This window comes from Dasypus novemcinctus, chromosome 1 (assembly GCF_030445035.2).
Source record: "Dasypus novemcinctus isolate mDasNov1 chromosome 1, mDasNov1.1.hap2, whole genome shotgun sequence".
NCBI lineage: Eukaryota > Metazoa > Chordata > Mammalia > Cingulata > Dasypodidae > Dasypus > Dasypus novemcinctus.
In genome coordinates, this window is record NC_080673.1 from 97,097,692 (window position 1) to 97,115,006 (window position 17,315).

The following is a 17,315-nucleotide window of genomic DNA, read 5'->3' on the forward strand; positions in this document are numbered from 1 at the left end:
ATATTTAAAAGTGCCTAAGCTTATCAAGAGGATAGATATATTTATTTCCTGAGCAACCTGCATAATGCCCATAATATGCAGATTCCAGACAAGTGCTTAGACAGATATCTCGGTACCTTTCAAAAGAATTGGAAGTGTCCAAAGATGAATAAAGACTCCTCTACCCATCTCAGGTAAGAATGGACTTCATGAGATCCTCACCCTGTCAGTCAGTATTATCAACAAAGGGGCACATTCCGGGAAACTACAAGACAAAAGGAATATTTTCTTAAAATGAGGAAATTGCAGCTAAGTCTCCTCTTTGGTATAGCCATATGCACAGATTTAAATTCTTGGCTGTGTGTGTGTATAAGTATAGTTGATACTGAAGGAAATTAGCAATATTTTTATATTAAAGGAAAAAACACATAATGAGCTCTAAAGTTACAGAAATTAAAGCAACATTTGAAAAAATTAAACATCTATTTATCATTAAAATACTTTTGGCCAATTAGAAATAAAAAGGAACATTTTAAACAATATGCATTTTGAAACTACTACAAATTTCTTCATTAATAATGAAATATTGAGAACATTCATCCTATGATGGTGAATAGATCAAGACTATTCACAATCACTGAACTTCAGTTCAGAAATTTTAGTCTGTACAGAAAGGCAAGACAAAATAAAAGCATAAAAATCTAAATAGAAGAAATAAATTGCCATTATTTGTAGAAGTTATGATCTTTGCATATAAAACCAAAAATAATTTATAGCTAGATTATTACAATTAATATATAAAGCATCAATTTTACAACACTAGTTGCTTTCTCACCTATCAAGAAAAAATGACTCAATAATGTAATTTTTGAATATGTCATTTACAATAGAATAAAGTTTTAAAAGTACCTAGGAATAAATCTAATAAAAATTTTGAAAGCACTTTATGGATAAATTCAAGAAAGTTTACGAAGACATGAAAGAAAAGCTAAATAAATAGAGAAGAGGAAAACTATCATGTTCATGGTTTCAAAGCTTCAATATTAAAATAAGAAAGTAAATTATTCCCAAAATTGTTCTAAAATTCAATATATTTCAAATTAAAATCTTAGTTCCTTTCATTAATATGGTATTCATAAGCTGAAAGAAAAATTTTTATTGCTAACAAAAATGCAAGAATTTCCAAAACATCTTTTTCTTCTAGAAGAAAAGGGGGAGGGCATTGCAGCTATTTTCCAGGTTATGAGAAATAATAGAAAATTATGTTAATTAAGACTATGTTCTAATTATGTAAGAACAAACAAATGGACCCATGGAATAGAATAAGGAATCCAGAATCAGATTCACATATATGTTACATTTTTATTTATTACATAGTTGTAATAACAGATCAATGGTAAAGGGAGTAACTTTTCAATAAATGCCTTAGGGTGACTTATTTATATGGAATGAAAGATGAAATAGGATTTCTACTACACATAGAACACAAAAATTAAATCATGATAAAGCTCTAAGTTTAAAATGTAAATTCAAAAAGGTTTTGGGAGAAAATAGCAGCTATCATTGTAAGGAAGGATTTCAGAAAAATATAAGACGTTTAATCATAAACAAAAATATATTAGGCAAATTACACATTAAAATACTTTTCTTCAACAAAGACACGATAAAATAAGTGAAAACTAAAGACACCAATGAGAAAATGTTTCTGTAGTACATACAAATAATAGGGATTAGTATTTAGATAATATATAGAGCACTTATAAATCAATATAAAAAAACAAACAATATATTTTTAAATGGAGGGAAAAGATTTGAGCAAAATAGGCAAATATGAAGAAAACCCTTAAATGGCCAGTAAATTCATGAAGGCATGTACATCTTTATTAACAAGCTTTATCAAGGCATCAATTCACAATCAAGCATTTGACAATCATTAAAGCCTGTAATATAAAGTGATGAAACTATAAAGAAACAAATGGTACTGATATACACAGACTTCAGAAAATGATAATCTGGAAATGTAGGGTGTTGGATGGGATTGGTGATGGGCACAAATTAATGATAATGTTCTTTTCTTAAATTGAAGGGCAGGTACATAGTGGTTGGTTGCATTGTGATTCTTTTTTTAACATATATTTTATTAACAAAACTGTGCATATACTAATATTTACTACCAAAAAAAACTAGAACAGAGACACAGAAAATATAGGTCCTTGTAGGTCCCAACTTTATGCAGTTTACAACATAGTGTCCATTATTATCATCCTAATGCTTTTGAGACCTGTTTATTTTTCTTTCAAAATAAAAACTACAATCCTACATTTTCCCTGAATCAGAAACTGGGCTAGAAGCTTTTGTATTCAAGACAAAATTCAAGTTTGATTTAATGATATAATATTAATAAAGCTTGTCAACTTTAAAATATAAGACAATTTTAGTATATATGAATATAGACAAAATTATAAATGTATCTTTTCTCTCAACAAATAATTATTATTTTCTACTAAGTGCTACTCACTCAAAATACAATGTTTATCTAGATATGATCCCTCTATCATGAAGGAATGCAAACAAGTAATCAAGTAATTATAACAGAACATGGGGAGAAGCAGATTTGGCTCAACGGATAGAGTGTCCGCCTACCATATAGGAGGTCTAGGTTCAAACCCAGGACTTCCTGACCTGTGTGGTGAGCTGGCCCATGCACAGTGCTGATGTGTGCAAGGAGTGCCATGCCACGCAGGGGTGTCCCCCACGTAGAAGAGCCCCACATACAAGGAGTGTGCCCTGCAAGGAGAGCTACCCCATGCAAAAAAAGCACAGCCTGCCCAGGAGTGGTGCCGCACACATGGAGAGCAGAGGCAGCAAGATGACACAACAAAAAGAGACACAGATTCCTGGTGCTGCTGACAAAAATGCAAGCAGACACAAAAGAACACACAGCGAATAGGCACAGAGAGCAGACAATGGGACAGGAAGGGAGGGAGGAGAAACAAAAAAAAATCATTTAAAAAGAAAAAATAATGGAACATGGGGAATGCTCTGTTCAGGGGAAGTTAAGGGTAATTTGGCATCCTCTAAGAGGAGCATTTCAGTCTTTCATACAAAAATACTGGTTAGGGTCTGCAACTACTACTTAAATTAATTTGGTACCCGTTCTCAATTCAAATCATAATTTCTTGCTAAAAAAACACCTTGAACATCTTTAAAGGACTTTAAAAGGGTATTAATCATCAATTTTTGAGAATCCTTACTATATTTGAATATTTTCCCTTCATTATTTGTATTTTAATTTATACATAAATGCCTTTATGCAAATTAGCCATAAATGGGTTATATCATCAGTAACAAAAAGAATTCCATTGAAACTATCATCCGGACTCATGCATATTCTGATGACTCTTCAATACTTACCTGTAAAAGCAAATTTCTATGTTTTTTTCATAATATATGAATAACTAAGTCATCCCTTTACATTTTTCATCAGCTTATCTTCAGTTAAGTTCTGCATTGCCAATATACAATTGAAAATAGTGGAGAATGGAGTAAGGATTTGGGGGTGAATGCCATCATTGGTTTTCATTCCAGTTCCTCCAGGCTGCTATGTATCTGGCTTTCATCAGCTTTTTATTTTTACTTTTATTTTTTCGGCTTTTATATGGGAATTTATTAAGGTAAAAGCCTTTAATTCTGAGGCTGTGAAAATGTCCACATCAAGGAATCATTAGAGAGGCTGTCTCCCCAAAGGTCTGCTGCCAGAGAATCCTGGACTCCTACCTCGCGACAAGGCCATATGGAGGCCTCTGCCTCCTCCTCCAGGCTCACTTGCCCCTGAGCTCAGCTATGGACAATCAGGCATATGGCACATCTCTCCCCTCGCCTCCTGGACTAGTGGCTTCAGCTGCTCTGCTGATTTCAGCTTCCAGCCTCTCTTTCAGTCTCTCAGGGTTTCTCTGGGGCAGCAGGTTATCCTGGAGTCATCTCTCACATGTCAGGGTAAATGGCAGCTCTCTTTCTTGATATGTCTCTGTTTTGGTCTCTGTTCAGACCAAGGGCCAAGGGAGGAGTATCACAGAAGTGATGCTGAGTTTTCCAGGCACCCCAGTTGGTGGCTCCTGATTTCAGTGATCCCATTACTGATAGTGCTCATCAAATCACCTGATTGGCATGGGACACCAGTCTTCTCCAGTAAAAAGCTACACTTTCCTTTTTCGTATTTTTTGGGCAGGAGTGCTTTGTAACTGTAAATATCCCTGTTTTCATCAAACTTTATGTATGTTTGTATGTACATATTTAATTCAGCATGGACTTATGCATTCCAATTCAATAGTTTATAGTTGGCTTATATCATTATTTATTCTAATCCTCTAATTTCCTTGACTTGGTCAATAGGTGCCCTGCACATTGAAGTTTTGTCCTTTTGATGGATCTTCTTTGTTTGTTGAGCCCTTCCTTACTATCTAGCTATAGAATGCTGTAAGCTCATGTCTCACTTTTCTTGCTGCAGCCCTGAAATCAGCCATTTCTCCAAGGAGTCCTGGTTCCTGACAGTGGAAAATCGTGTCCAGACACCGAGGAGGTCGGGGTGCTGTGTGTCCTCCTTGCTGCTGGGTGGTGGAGGCTCCCAGGTCCTCTGAGGACAAAGTCCTGGGCATGGGCAGCCTGAAGGAGCAGCTGGGGGAGGCTGGGTCCAGCTGGCATGACAAGCCTGTGGCCTGTATGAGGACGGCTTGAGATGGTCTTTCCAGGAGTGCACACAGAAACCCCAAGAGAGGAGTGCCCTGAATGTCCATTGTATAACTTTTTATTTTGAAATATTTCAATTTTATGAGATTTTTAAAAAATAATAGGAAACCATACAGAGAATTACATCAGACCCCATATGCAGATACACAGAGCCATCAACTGAACATTTTACCACCTTTTATGCATCATCCTACTTTTCTATGTATTTTCTAAACATCTGACAGTAGGAGGTATACATGCCCAGAGGGTTTTGGCCAACTGATGACCTAGAGAAGAACCTGCAGCCTAAGGAACTGCCTGTGAGTGGGGGTGTGCACTAGTGTGTGTGTGTGTACATGTGGGGAGGCAATGGGTGCACTGGGCTTGGGCATCAGGCCAACGTGAGATGTCCCCTCAAAGACTCACAATTCCCCTTGCAAGTCCCACCATGATACTACCAACACCCAACAAATCTCAGGCAACCGCCAAAGTCACACAAGCTTTAACAAAACAAAAGAAAATTGAATCATAGATAAATCACACACAGCAACACAGAAAAAATAGAAACCTGGCCCAAATTCCATTTGATTCATTTTCCTTCTCTTTAGGTCTCCATTCACTGCTCAAAGGGAAAGCTTCTTTTTTATGCCATTAATGTATTAATTATAATTACATTGGGATACAATGAATAGCTTTTTTTTTATCCCGCCCCCCTTGCAACTTTTTGTTTGCTGTCGGCTCTCTGTGTCCATTCGCTGCGTGTTCTTCTGCATTGTTTTTTTTTTCACTTGTCTCCCTTTTTGTTGCATTACCTTGCTGAGTCAGCACTCCGCAGTGCTTGCAGGCCGGCAGCTCTCCACAGCCTATGGGCAAGCCTGCCTTCACAAGGAGCCTCCCATGTAGTAGACAAGAATCTGACTGATTGAGCCACAGCCGCTTCCCCATAGATTTTTAATATAACATTTTTCATTAGAATGGTGTAGAATTACAGAAAAATTATGCAGAAAATGCAGAGTTCTCAAATAACACCCTCTATTACCTACTACCTTGCATTAGTATGGTACTTTTGTTATAATTGTTTATCAGATTTTTTATCTTTCCATTCCATTTCAAACTTTAGAAAAAATAAATTACAGCAATAATATTCACTTAGGCTATTTTTTAAAAGAACAAAAGTAATATCTAGTATTTTAAAGTCACTGAAAATAAGTAAAAAATAATAACCTTAAAAATGAAAACCTTCCGCTCTTCACCACACAAAATGTTCATGTCTTAGAGTAAAATAGTTAATGTGTGGTCAACAGAATCTGCTATTTAAATAGAGCCTAATAGAATATGCCCATTTTATAGACTCTTGCACAGATAACATTCTAGACTGTTCATACCAAATAATGTCAATTGGAAATAATTTATTCTGGCAACTTAACTATTCTTCAATTATTTTTATAGTAGCAGAGTTTGGGAGGTTCAAACATCATATACCATTGATGCTCCTACATATAGTCTCTATTACTCTTGATGAAAAATATTTGTATACTCTTTTTCCCTTCTGGGAAAAAAAACCTTTATTTCAGAACTGTGCTATTAAGTCTTGTTTACAAGAAATAGAAAGACAAATCAGATTTTTTCTTTTTTTTGCCTGTGCTTCTATAAGTACACAGAAGAAGATAAAATCAATTTGGGTCAAGTCTCTAAGAGGAAATTACCAAAAGAAAAGTGTGAAAAGAGAAATTAAATGCCATGAAATTTAGTTTGACAACTCTCCATGAGAAACCATGGTAGAGCAGTAAATGTCTGCCTCTTTAAAAAGTGTTATTTTATAGAATTCTACTTGTATCTATAAACTAGCCACATAAAGGGTGGGGGTTAAGATAATGCAGTCTTTACTCTTAAAAACAGACAAAAAATCCACATTAACTCATTGGAAAGTATTGCACATTCATTTCGAATTCAAAATAGAGTAGTGACCGCCTCTTTTTTAACATTAACATGTTGATATATGATTGGTATCAGGTCCTAAGGAAATCACAAAGTAGTAGTTTCAACTTTGGAAATCAGGAGTGACAGCATTCCTGATCATCTTGTCTACCCTAGGCCTGAGTACAATGTCTCACAAGTGCTGGTGTGCTGGAGCACATCCTAACAGATACAGGACAAACTTTGTTTCTTGAAACCAAATCAGCAATACTGAAAATATTAGTAACTACAGCTGGCATGTTCATGTACCTTTCCCACATTGTCTTATGAAAATAAGGGCATATAAAAGAAGCATGTTGTTAAAGGTCTTATTGGGACACTGCCATATCTCTGAGACCCACAGTGCGCAGAACTCCAACTGCCTGTATCTCTATGCCTCTGTATTAGTCAGGGTTCTCTAGGAAACAGAATCAACAGGAGATATCTGTAAATAGTATGACATTTGATAAGATTCTCTCACTTGACCATGGGGGTGCACAAGTCCAGATTCCACAGGCAGGCTGCAAAACTGGGGCTCGGGTGGAAGTCCAATGAAAGTCTTTGATGAGTTTCTGGGAGAGGTTGGCTGTCCAACGAGGAGCTGGGAAATATTGGAGATCTGGGCCCGAAGGGTATCGGGAATGAAAAAAAGAGAGAGAGAGTGAAACAAAGAGAGAAAGAAAGAGAGAGAGCTGGGATCAGGGGGTCTTCGCGTAGAGACTCCTCAGACAACTTTATTGTTTACCAGGGGCTCTCTATATACCCCAGTCTGCATGACAACAAGCAGCAACTTGCAGTTAACTATTAGCATTACTAAGGAACTCAAAAAATTTTATCTCAAGGTACAAAGTCTAAGTGTTCTATTTACTACAAAAGGTATGTGCTCATCTTTTCTTTCAGCCTTTAACAGCTTCATCCTGTTTGCTGGGAACTCTTATTTACTGCATTCCTTAGGGTGCAAGCATAGCCATGCAAACAGCAAGTCTCTCCTTGTGAGACCACTGTGCCTCAATTTCCAACAGAGAAATTCTCTCTAAATGGTGAAACCACTTCCCCTTTTAAGGCATTCAACTGATTGGATAAAACATCACTTATTGCTGATGGCAATCTCCCTGGTTGATCTTATATGTACTCAGCCATCTATGCAGAAAACTTAGTGATAACTAAAGCAGAAAACTCAGTGATAACTAAATATCCTTGTATTACAATTAGCCCAGTGCTTGCTTGACCAAACAATTGGGCACAATCACCTGACTAAGTCAACACGCGGTTAGCCTAACCATCACCTTTCTCTGAAATTATAAAAGGGATGATTTTGACCTATTATGCCTGTGCAGAAGGCCAGCAGTACTCATACTCCTCAGGAACAGACCTCAAAATATGAATCCTAGAAATTGGTGCATTATACAAGAAGTCCCTTGGCTCCTGAGTCATTTGTACATTTGTACTTTTCCCTCTTTATTCCATAGGCTTAAACTCCCATCAGCTACCAGGATTGGTGACTGAATACCATACCATCTTCCTCTCCTTCTACCCCTCCCATCTCCCTACCAGTGATACTTGTACTTCCAGATAAACTACTTGTGCTCAAATCCCTGTCTCAGAATCTGTTTCCATGACAACCCAAACTAAGACAGGCCTTAGTTTCTAGGTGAAGCCTGTAAGAAAATTCTCTGTAAAATAAGAAAAAGTAAATGGCACAAGGTAGTACAATAATGAAGGTAGTTCACAGACTTAATTGGGTTCAAGACCAGATTCTAATACATACTAACTATATGATTTTAAGCAAGTTACTTATCTTCACTAAACTTCAGTTTTCTCATATTAAGTAGGCTAAAATAATAGCACTTGTCCCATAATTTTAATAACAGATGATACATGTAGAGCACTTAGCACAATGCTTAGCACAAAAGGTCCGTAAACATAAACAATTACTGTTTCATAATTAGGTTCTAAGTAATATAGCATGGTTAGCTTGCAATTGCCCAATTCACTTTATACTTAATCAATTTTAATGGCTTTTAAACTGATTTTTTGCAATACAAAACTATATCATACCACTCTCTCTACTGTTCATTACAAATATAAACAATGACGTAATTTCATTTTACCCGACATACCAAATTCTTTCTATATTCATAGACTGTACACACAATGTCTTACTCCACACTTTTTAAAGACTGGTTTTTGGTTTCACTTAATTAATGTTGTGGTGATAGAATAATGCCCCCACATCCTAATTCCCAGAGCTGTGAATATGTTACTTTAAATGGCAAAAGAGGCTGCAGATGTTATTTAAAACTCTTGAAATGGAGAGATTATCCTGGGTTACTGGATGAACTCAAGGATGAGAAAAGGATCTCTAAAAGGTGAAAAACGGAGGCAGAGAGAGATTTGAGTACAGAAGTCAGAACGATATGTGTCAGAAGATGGAGGAACAGTATATTGAGCTAAGGAATGTGGGTAGCCACTAGAAGCCAGGAAAAGGCAAGGGAACAGATTCTCCATTACAGCCTCCTGAATGGAACACAGACTTGCTGACTCTGATTGGCATCATTAAATACTTTTCCTATCCAGAAATCAGGCAGGAATGGGTGAGATAGGCAAGTCATGACCTTTTGCCTTTGCTACACCTAGATTATTTCTGGAAAAAAAAGGAAAGTAGTAATGTAAATCATTCCCTAATTGGAAAGCACATTAAAACAGCATTCATTCTTTGTGGTCACTGTTTTCTTTTTATAGCTCTAGCACTTAGCACAATGCCCAGCATATAATAGTTCACACACACAAAAGTTGGCATACTTATTGGTTTACTAAAATGAGTAAGGTAGATCCCCATTACAAAATTGTTCCTGCTTGATGGGCAAGAGTTAATGCAATAACTGGAGCTCTTTTGCTAAAAGAATCTGGACCATTCTATTTATGTTTTAATGCATCTCAAAATTAATTTTAAAGCATTTCTAAGTTTATTCTTGCCTGAACCAGGAGCAATTTATTTGTATGTAGAAGGAAGAAACATAATAAGAAATAAATAATTAAGCCTAAAGATACCGTATGAGGAAATGCACAGATATTAAAATGAATTTAGAAAAAGATAGGTATATGAAGGTAAAAGAGAAATGGCATACCTGTGATAAGAATTTTAACATAGCCCTTGACAAGAATGTCACCAATTTCTAGATTAGAACCATATATTGTCTTCCATCTCTGACAGACCCTCTGCTTACTTAGCTCCACATTTGCTGTCTTTAATTGAGATTCAGCCCCCAGAGGGCTATCCTTTTGTAAACTAAAGCCAATAAGAGACCAGTCAAGTATATTTTCTGTGGCTCACACTCTGCCTAGAAGTCTTCTTTAGGATTATATCATTTATGTTACCATGTTTTATACCATCTATGTTGCCAAACATTATTCAAAAATATACCATGTGTTTGAAACATACTATGTAATTTCTTCTCCTAAGCAAATAAGACAAGGACATGAATGTAACTTTCTGAAAGACTAAATCATGCATGAGAACATAGCACCTTGAATCATTTTCATGAATGTCAGTATGTAAAAATGATGCAATAATATAAAATTATTTCCAAAGAGGCTGGTAAGAGAGAGCAATGCTATGAAAACCCAACAATACAGAATCTGAGGATACTTGACAAGAAAGAAGGCATTAATCAAGAGTTGGCAGTGGGTCTAGAGTTTCCCCTGATCATCCAAGAGAGAATATTACATTGGAAGGGAGAGTAAGAATTTAAAAATTTAAAGGTAGTAGCAGAACATATGACATTGAACTTGAATATTTTTATGTTAGGCACTTTGTTGAAGTTTTAAGAGTTGTAATTACATTCCACCTTATTTTGTTTTGCTATGTTTCCCTTAGGGACTAAGAGCCATGTTTATTTAAAAATGAAGAGAGTGGGCGTTGAGGGAAGATGATGTTGGATTAGTCAGGCAAGTCTCAGCTATCTCACAAAAACAATAAAGAAAGAGCCAAAAGCTGTCTCAGTAATCTGCTTTGGGGGTCAGCAGAACAGAACAGTGCTTCACAACTCCCAGGAGGATGAGGGACAGAGAGAAGAAGAACCTGAAACACAAACTCTGAGTTACTAAACCTCTGGGCTACTAGGAAGGGCTCTAGCCATCAGCAAGAAATTAAGTAGAGCTAAAACCCCTTGCTCAATGCAGCTGATTGAGAGGGAAGCAGTCGTCTTCTTTCATGTCAGCAGTTACAAGGGAAAAAGAGGGGATGTTGTTGGGCTTTACTTCAGTGAACTGGGCTAGCAGAGCCCACTTTGAACATCTGCTCAGGCCAGACCAAAACAAAGGAAAAAGGAGAGAGATATACCTCCATGGAAAAGTGCACCAACAAGCACCATCTATTGGCTGATCTATATATTGCATTGACAAAAACTGCACTTGGGTCACCCTGTTTTCTAACTTCTGAAAGAAAATCTGCACCCCATTAGTAATCCACTGGCACAATTTTGATAACTTAAGCTGAGCAATTTTCAAGACTGAGGATAAGTTGAACCAACCATCACAGAAGAGCTATGAAAAAATAATAAAAGGTGAGAGAGAAACTGACCATAAAGTAAATTCATCAACATAGTCATATGCTTAGACATCAGCAAAAAAATTATAAACCACACTAGGAAACAGAAAGAGATGACCCAGTCAAAGGCAAAAACCAAATATCCTGAAGAGATTCAGGGTTTTTAAGACAATTAATAATAATCACACAACTCTCCTAAATCAACCTAAAGAATTGAAAGAAAATATAACTAAAGAGATAAAGGATATTTAAAAGACACTGTGAGCATAAAGAACAATTTGAAAGTCTACAGAGAAAAGTAACACATCTTATGGGAATGAAACACATGATGGGGGGATTAAAAATACATTAGAGGCACTTAAGAACAGATTTGAACTGTTTGAAGACAGCATTCGTGATTGACGATAGGACATCCGAATTGGAAAAGGCAGAAGAACAGAAAAAGAAGAGAATGGAAAATATGATATAGGGTCTCAGGAAATTGAATGAGAATGTAAAATGTAAAAACATATGCATTATCAGTGTCCCAAAAAGGAGAAGAAAATGGAAAAGTGGCAGAATGAATATTTGAGATAGAGGATTCTGAAAGCAGCAAGAGAAAAGCAAAGCCTTACACACAAGGGACACTCAATTAGATTAAATGCTGACTTCTAATCAGAAACCATGGACGAAAGAAGAAAGTGGTATGATGTATTTAACTTACTGAAAGAGAAAAAATGCTAACCAAGAATTCTTTATCCAGCAAAGCTGTGCTTCAGAACTAAAGGGGAGTTCAAAGTCTTCACAGGCAAACAAAAATTGGTAAAATAAGTTACCAAAAGACCAGAATTACAAGAAATACTAAAGGAATTGATGCAACCTGAAAGGAAAAAATAAGGGCAAGAGACTTGGAGAAGAGTGTAGAAATGAAGGTTGTTCGAAAGGGTAAATTAAAGGGTAAAAAGATAGACTATAGTATGATATGACAACAGAAAGCCAAAGATCAAAATAGATGAAGTAAGTAATGCCTTTACAGTTATTACAATGAATGTTAGTGGCTTAAACTCCCCAATCAAAAGACAGAGACTTATAGAATGCTTAAAAATATATATGAGTCAACCATATGTTGTCTATAAGAGACTCACCTCAGAAGTAAAGACACAACCATATTAAAAGTAAAAGACTGGAAAAAGATATTCCATGCAAATTGTAACCAAAAAAGAGCTGGAGTACTGATACTAATGTCAGACAAAATAGATTTTAAGTGCAAAACTGTTGTAAGGGATGAATATGGTCATTATATATTAATAAAAGGGGCAACTCACCAAGAAGAAATAGCTGTTCTAAATATTTGTGCACCTAATCTCAGTGCTCCAAGATACATGAGGCACACACTGGCAAAGCTGAATAGAGAAATTAAAATCTCTACAATAATAATTGGAGACTTCAACACAACTCTCAGTATGGGATAGAACATCTGGAGGGAGGATAAATAAAGAAACAGAGGACTTGAATAATATCATAAATGAACTAGTCCTAATAGACATCTATAGAGCACTGCACCCCCGAAAAAGTAGGAAATATGTTTTTTTCAAGAGCTCATGGATCCTTCTCCAAGATAGACTATATGTTGGGTAAAAAGACAAGTCTCAATAAAGTTAAAAAGATTGAAATTACTCAAAACACTTTCTCTGATCATACAGTGTGAAGGTAGAAATCAATAATGGATGGAAAAATGGAAAATTCATAAATATAGTGAGACTAAACAATACACTCTTGAATAATCAATAGGCAAAAAAGACATTGCAAGAGAATGCTGAGAATGACTTGAAGTGAATGAAAATGAGAACACAACATATCAAAACATATGGGACACCAGAAAGGCAGTGCTGAGAGGAAAAATTATAGAAATTAAAAAAGAAGAAAGAGCTAAAATTGATGGCCTAACTGTACACCTAGAAGAACTACAAAAAATAAAAGCCCACTAATCTCAAACCAAGCCAAAGGAAAGAAATAGCATGATCAAAGCAGAAATGAGTGAAATTGATAACAACAACAACAAAAAAGATAGAATACTACAAAACCAAAAGTTGGTCCTTTGAGAAGATCAACAAAATAAAAACCCTCAGCTAGACTGACAAAGAAAAAAAGAGAGAACAAACAAATAAAATCAGAAATGGGAGAGAGGACATTACCACGGACTCTGTAGAAATAAGAGAGCATAAGAGGATAACATGAACAACTGTATGCTAAAAAAAAAACAAGAAAATGTAGATAAGATGGACAAATTCCTAGAAGCACATGAACCACATACACTGACTCTAGAAGAAATAGAAGACCTCAACAAAGCAATCATCAAAAACCTGCCAAAGATGAAAGCCCAGAACTACATGGCTTCACAGGTGAATTCTACCAATTATTCAAAGATTATTCAAAGCATTCCAAAAGACTGAACAAGTAAGAATGCTGCAAAACTCATTCTATGAAGCCAATATCATCCTAATACCAAAACCAAATGATACTAAGAAAAAAGAAAATTACAGATAATAGTTCTAATAAATACAGATGCAAAAATCCTCAACAAAATACTTACAAGCAGAATCCAAAAGCACATTAAAAGAATTATACAATCAATTCCATTTATAATAGTGACTAAAACAATCTTATATTTAGGAATAAACTTAACCAAGGATGTAAAGACCTATATTCAGAAAACTACAAAACATTGCCAAAAAAAAAAATGAAGAGGACTTAAATAAATGGGAGAACATTTTGTGTTCATGGATTGCAAGACTAAATATCATAAAGATGCCAATTCTACCAAAACTGATTTACAGATTCAATGCAATTCCTTTAAAAATCACAACAGTCTTTTTTGCAGAAATCAAAAATCCATTAATCAAATTTATTTGCAAGGGTAAGGGGACCTGAATAGCCAAAAATATCTTTAAAAAGAACAAAGTTGGAAGACTCTTGCTTCTGGACTTTAAAGCATATTACTTAGCTACGGTGGTAAAAACAGCATGGTACTGGCAAAAGGACAGAGATTAACCAGTGGAACCAAATTGAGAACTCAAAAAAAGACCCTAACATCTACAGTCAAATGATTTTTGACAAACCTGTTAAGCCCACCTAGCTGGGCTAGAACAGTCTTCAACAAATGGTGCTGGGAGAACTGAATAGCCATATCCAAAAGAAAGAAAGAAGACCTTTATATTATACCTTATACAAAAATTAAGCCAAAATGAATCAAGGACTTAAATATAAGAACAACCATGAAACTCCTAGAAGACAATGTAGAAAACACCATCAAGTTCTTGTGGTAAGCAATAGTTTCTTAAACCTTACTCAAAAAGCATGAGCAACAAAAGAAAAAATAGATAAATGAACCTCCTCAAAATTCAACAATTTGCAGCCTAAAGAATTTTGTCAAAAGTTGTGAAAAGGCACCCAAATCAATGGGAGAAAATATTTGGCAATAACCCATCTTATAAGGGTTTAATATTTATTATATATAAGGACATCACACAACTCAAAAATAAAAGGACAAACTATCTGATTAAAAAATGGGCAAAAGACTTGAAAAGGCAGCTGTTCAAAGAAGAAATAGAAATGGTAGAGAAACACATGAAAAAATGTTCACCATCACTAGCAATTATGGAAATACAAATCAAAACTACAGTGAGATATCATTTCACACCTATTAGACTGGCCTCTATTAAAAGGTCAGAAAACCGTAAATGTTGGAGAGGATGTGGAGAGGTAGGAATACATATTCACTGTTGGTGGGAATGTAGAATGGTACATTGGTCTTCCATATAAGTACCTCCACATACATAACATGAGGAGACATTAAAGGCTACCCCTACTACTTCAGCTAGGTTTATGAAGAGGTTTTTTGCTGCTTGTGAAATGAAAAAGGGCTTTTCCATTTCTTCATAGAAGGAGTGGAATACAGAGTGGGCTTTACTTGTGAGTGGACGTTCTTGATACCCAACACAGATGTAGGCTCCTGGATCTATTCATCTACTGTCAATGCAGAGGCCTATTTGGACTCCCTGAATTTCTTCAAAGTTTAGTAAGGTCATTATGAGTTGTTGGCAATCAGCCCAGGTGGGTTTGTGGGTCTGTATGATGGACTGGAAAAGGTCCATCATGGCCTGAGTCTTCTCTGAGAATGGTGGAGTGTGGCTTTTCCAGTTAAAGAGGTCCATTATAGTAAAGGGCTGGTAGATAAACATCCAATTTCCCCCCTGAATCTGGCCATCTGCATCATAATAAATTGGGGCCAGGGCTTCACGTAGAGGTAACTGTAAGGTCACCCTTCTCCTTGCTCCTTCTGCTTCCAAGCTCACCATGATCTGAGTTGCCATTTTTCAGAAACTCCTTCCTGATGGTTGGCACTGCACTGCCAGGGTCAAACAGTTGTGGAGGCAGCTGGCCTGCATTTTTTAGTGAGGATAGTGACAAAGGCAGCTGTGGAGATGGTGTAGGTACAGTCTCTGGTGTGGATGGCCATACAGTAGCTGCGGGGATGGTGTGGGCATTGCACTTCCCAGCACAGATGATAATGAGGAAGCATTGCTTAGCGAAATTGGCTCATCCTCATTCTTCAGCACTGCCATGGAAGGATCAATCACATAAGGCAGTGAGAGGTCATTTTCATTTGATCCTTCTAGAATGGGTTGGTTGGCACTTGATTTGGGGCTCACTTTCTCTGGACCCTTTGCACAGTGCTTGTTTGGCCTGGTTCCTGGTACAGCACTCCTAGGTTTTTGTATTAGGCAAATATTGGCTTCTTTAGTCATATACTTCTCTAACTAGGGCAGACTTTGACTTACAGTGTCTTGCCAGGCATCAATGTAGGGGAACTGGTCTGGGTGCCCTGGTTTTCTGGTTACTACATCATGGATTTTACAGATGATCCAGGAGTCTAAAATCCCTTCCTGGGGCCAGCCCACACCAAAAGTCAGCCATTCTAAACACCAAGCATTCTAAGCTTTCCTGGCTTGAACTTTATGCTACATACATCTCCATGGAATGCATGGAGAAAATTTTTCAGCATACAACCTAATAGGGTCCCACTTTGTGTGCTTCCCATGTTTCCACCTTGTGGCAACACTGCACAACACTCACCCAGCCTTATGCTTCATCCATTTCCAGCTGCATCCCTAGTGGGAGCTTACAACACCTCTTCGCCTTAGCAGGTTGATATAAACCCCTGACTCAGAAGAGGGTCCCTTTGCAGGGAGGGCCCCCAGAATGTCCTTGCCCAGATTAGCTCACCATGGAACCACAGATCGGGACTCAGTACTCACCTTGCAGAAGTGTGTTTCTGCATCTCACTCAGTCTCCACAATCACATGCACACAACCACCCCTTATTCCTTTCTCGGACCTAGAGAAGATGGTTTTCTCCCTTTTTCTCAGGAGTAGTGGGACCTTCTCCTTTTGAGAGCTAATTGGGCATCCCTCCTAATTTTTAGAATTAGGATTTTTCCTGTGCAATGCTCCCGGGGATCTTACCTGTCTGGTGTGTGGAGCTTCTTGCTTCATTCTTAGGGTCTCTTGAATCCTCGAGTGCCTCTGCTTTCTCCAAGAGGGCTCTGACAAGTCCACAACCTCTTTCTGGACTAAGAGGAGTCCAGGGACTCCCAGAGCTGGGGTTTGCCCAGCCCATCCTGGCCTCCTCGGAGACATCCTGGAGGGGTAATCAACCATTACTCCTCTGACCTTCTGAGCATGTCCTGGACAAGTCCCAGAGATGTGGTAGCAGAGAAAAGTTGGGTGTACATGGTATTGAAGGCCAAGACGTGAGAATTCTGAGAAGGAAGGTTTATTTTGACCAGCCAGACTCAGCAGACTCTTGTCCTGATAAAAACCGAGGCCTGAATAGAATTTTTGGGTCCCTTTTATAAAGAGGATGTAAGAGTGGGGAGTCAAATGGTGCTTATATGCAAAAGGAGTTTTTGTTAGTTTCTTCGAGTGTTTTATCTGAGTATTAGATAGGTTATTTCCTCCAGGTAAGTTTGAATTAACACATATCTCCCATGTTCCAGGTAAGCTTTTAACACAAACCCCCCACATTCCAGGTAAGCTTAACACATTTGGTTTTCATCCTCCCTGAA

The 17,315-nt window shown here is 37.0% G+C and overlaps 1 pseudogene; it reads right to left on the minus strand.

The window, feature by feature from the left end:
- The window catches only part of LOC101421939 (hippocampus abundant transcript 1 protein pseudogene), a 65,586-nt pseudogene extending 48,719 nt beyond the window's left edge, over positions 1-16,867 (minus strand).
- Positions 16,868-17,315: the final 448 nt, after the last annotated feature.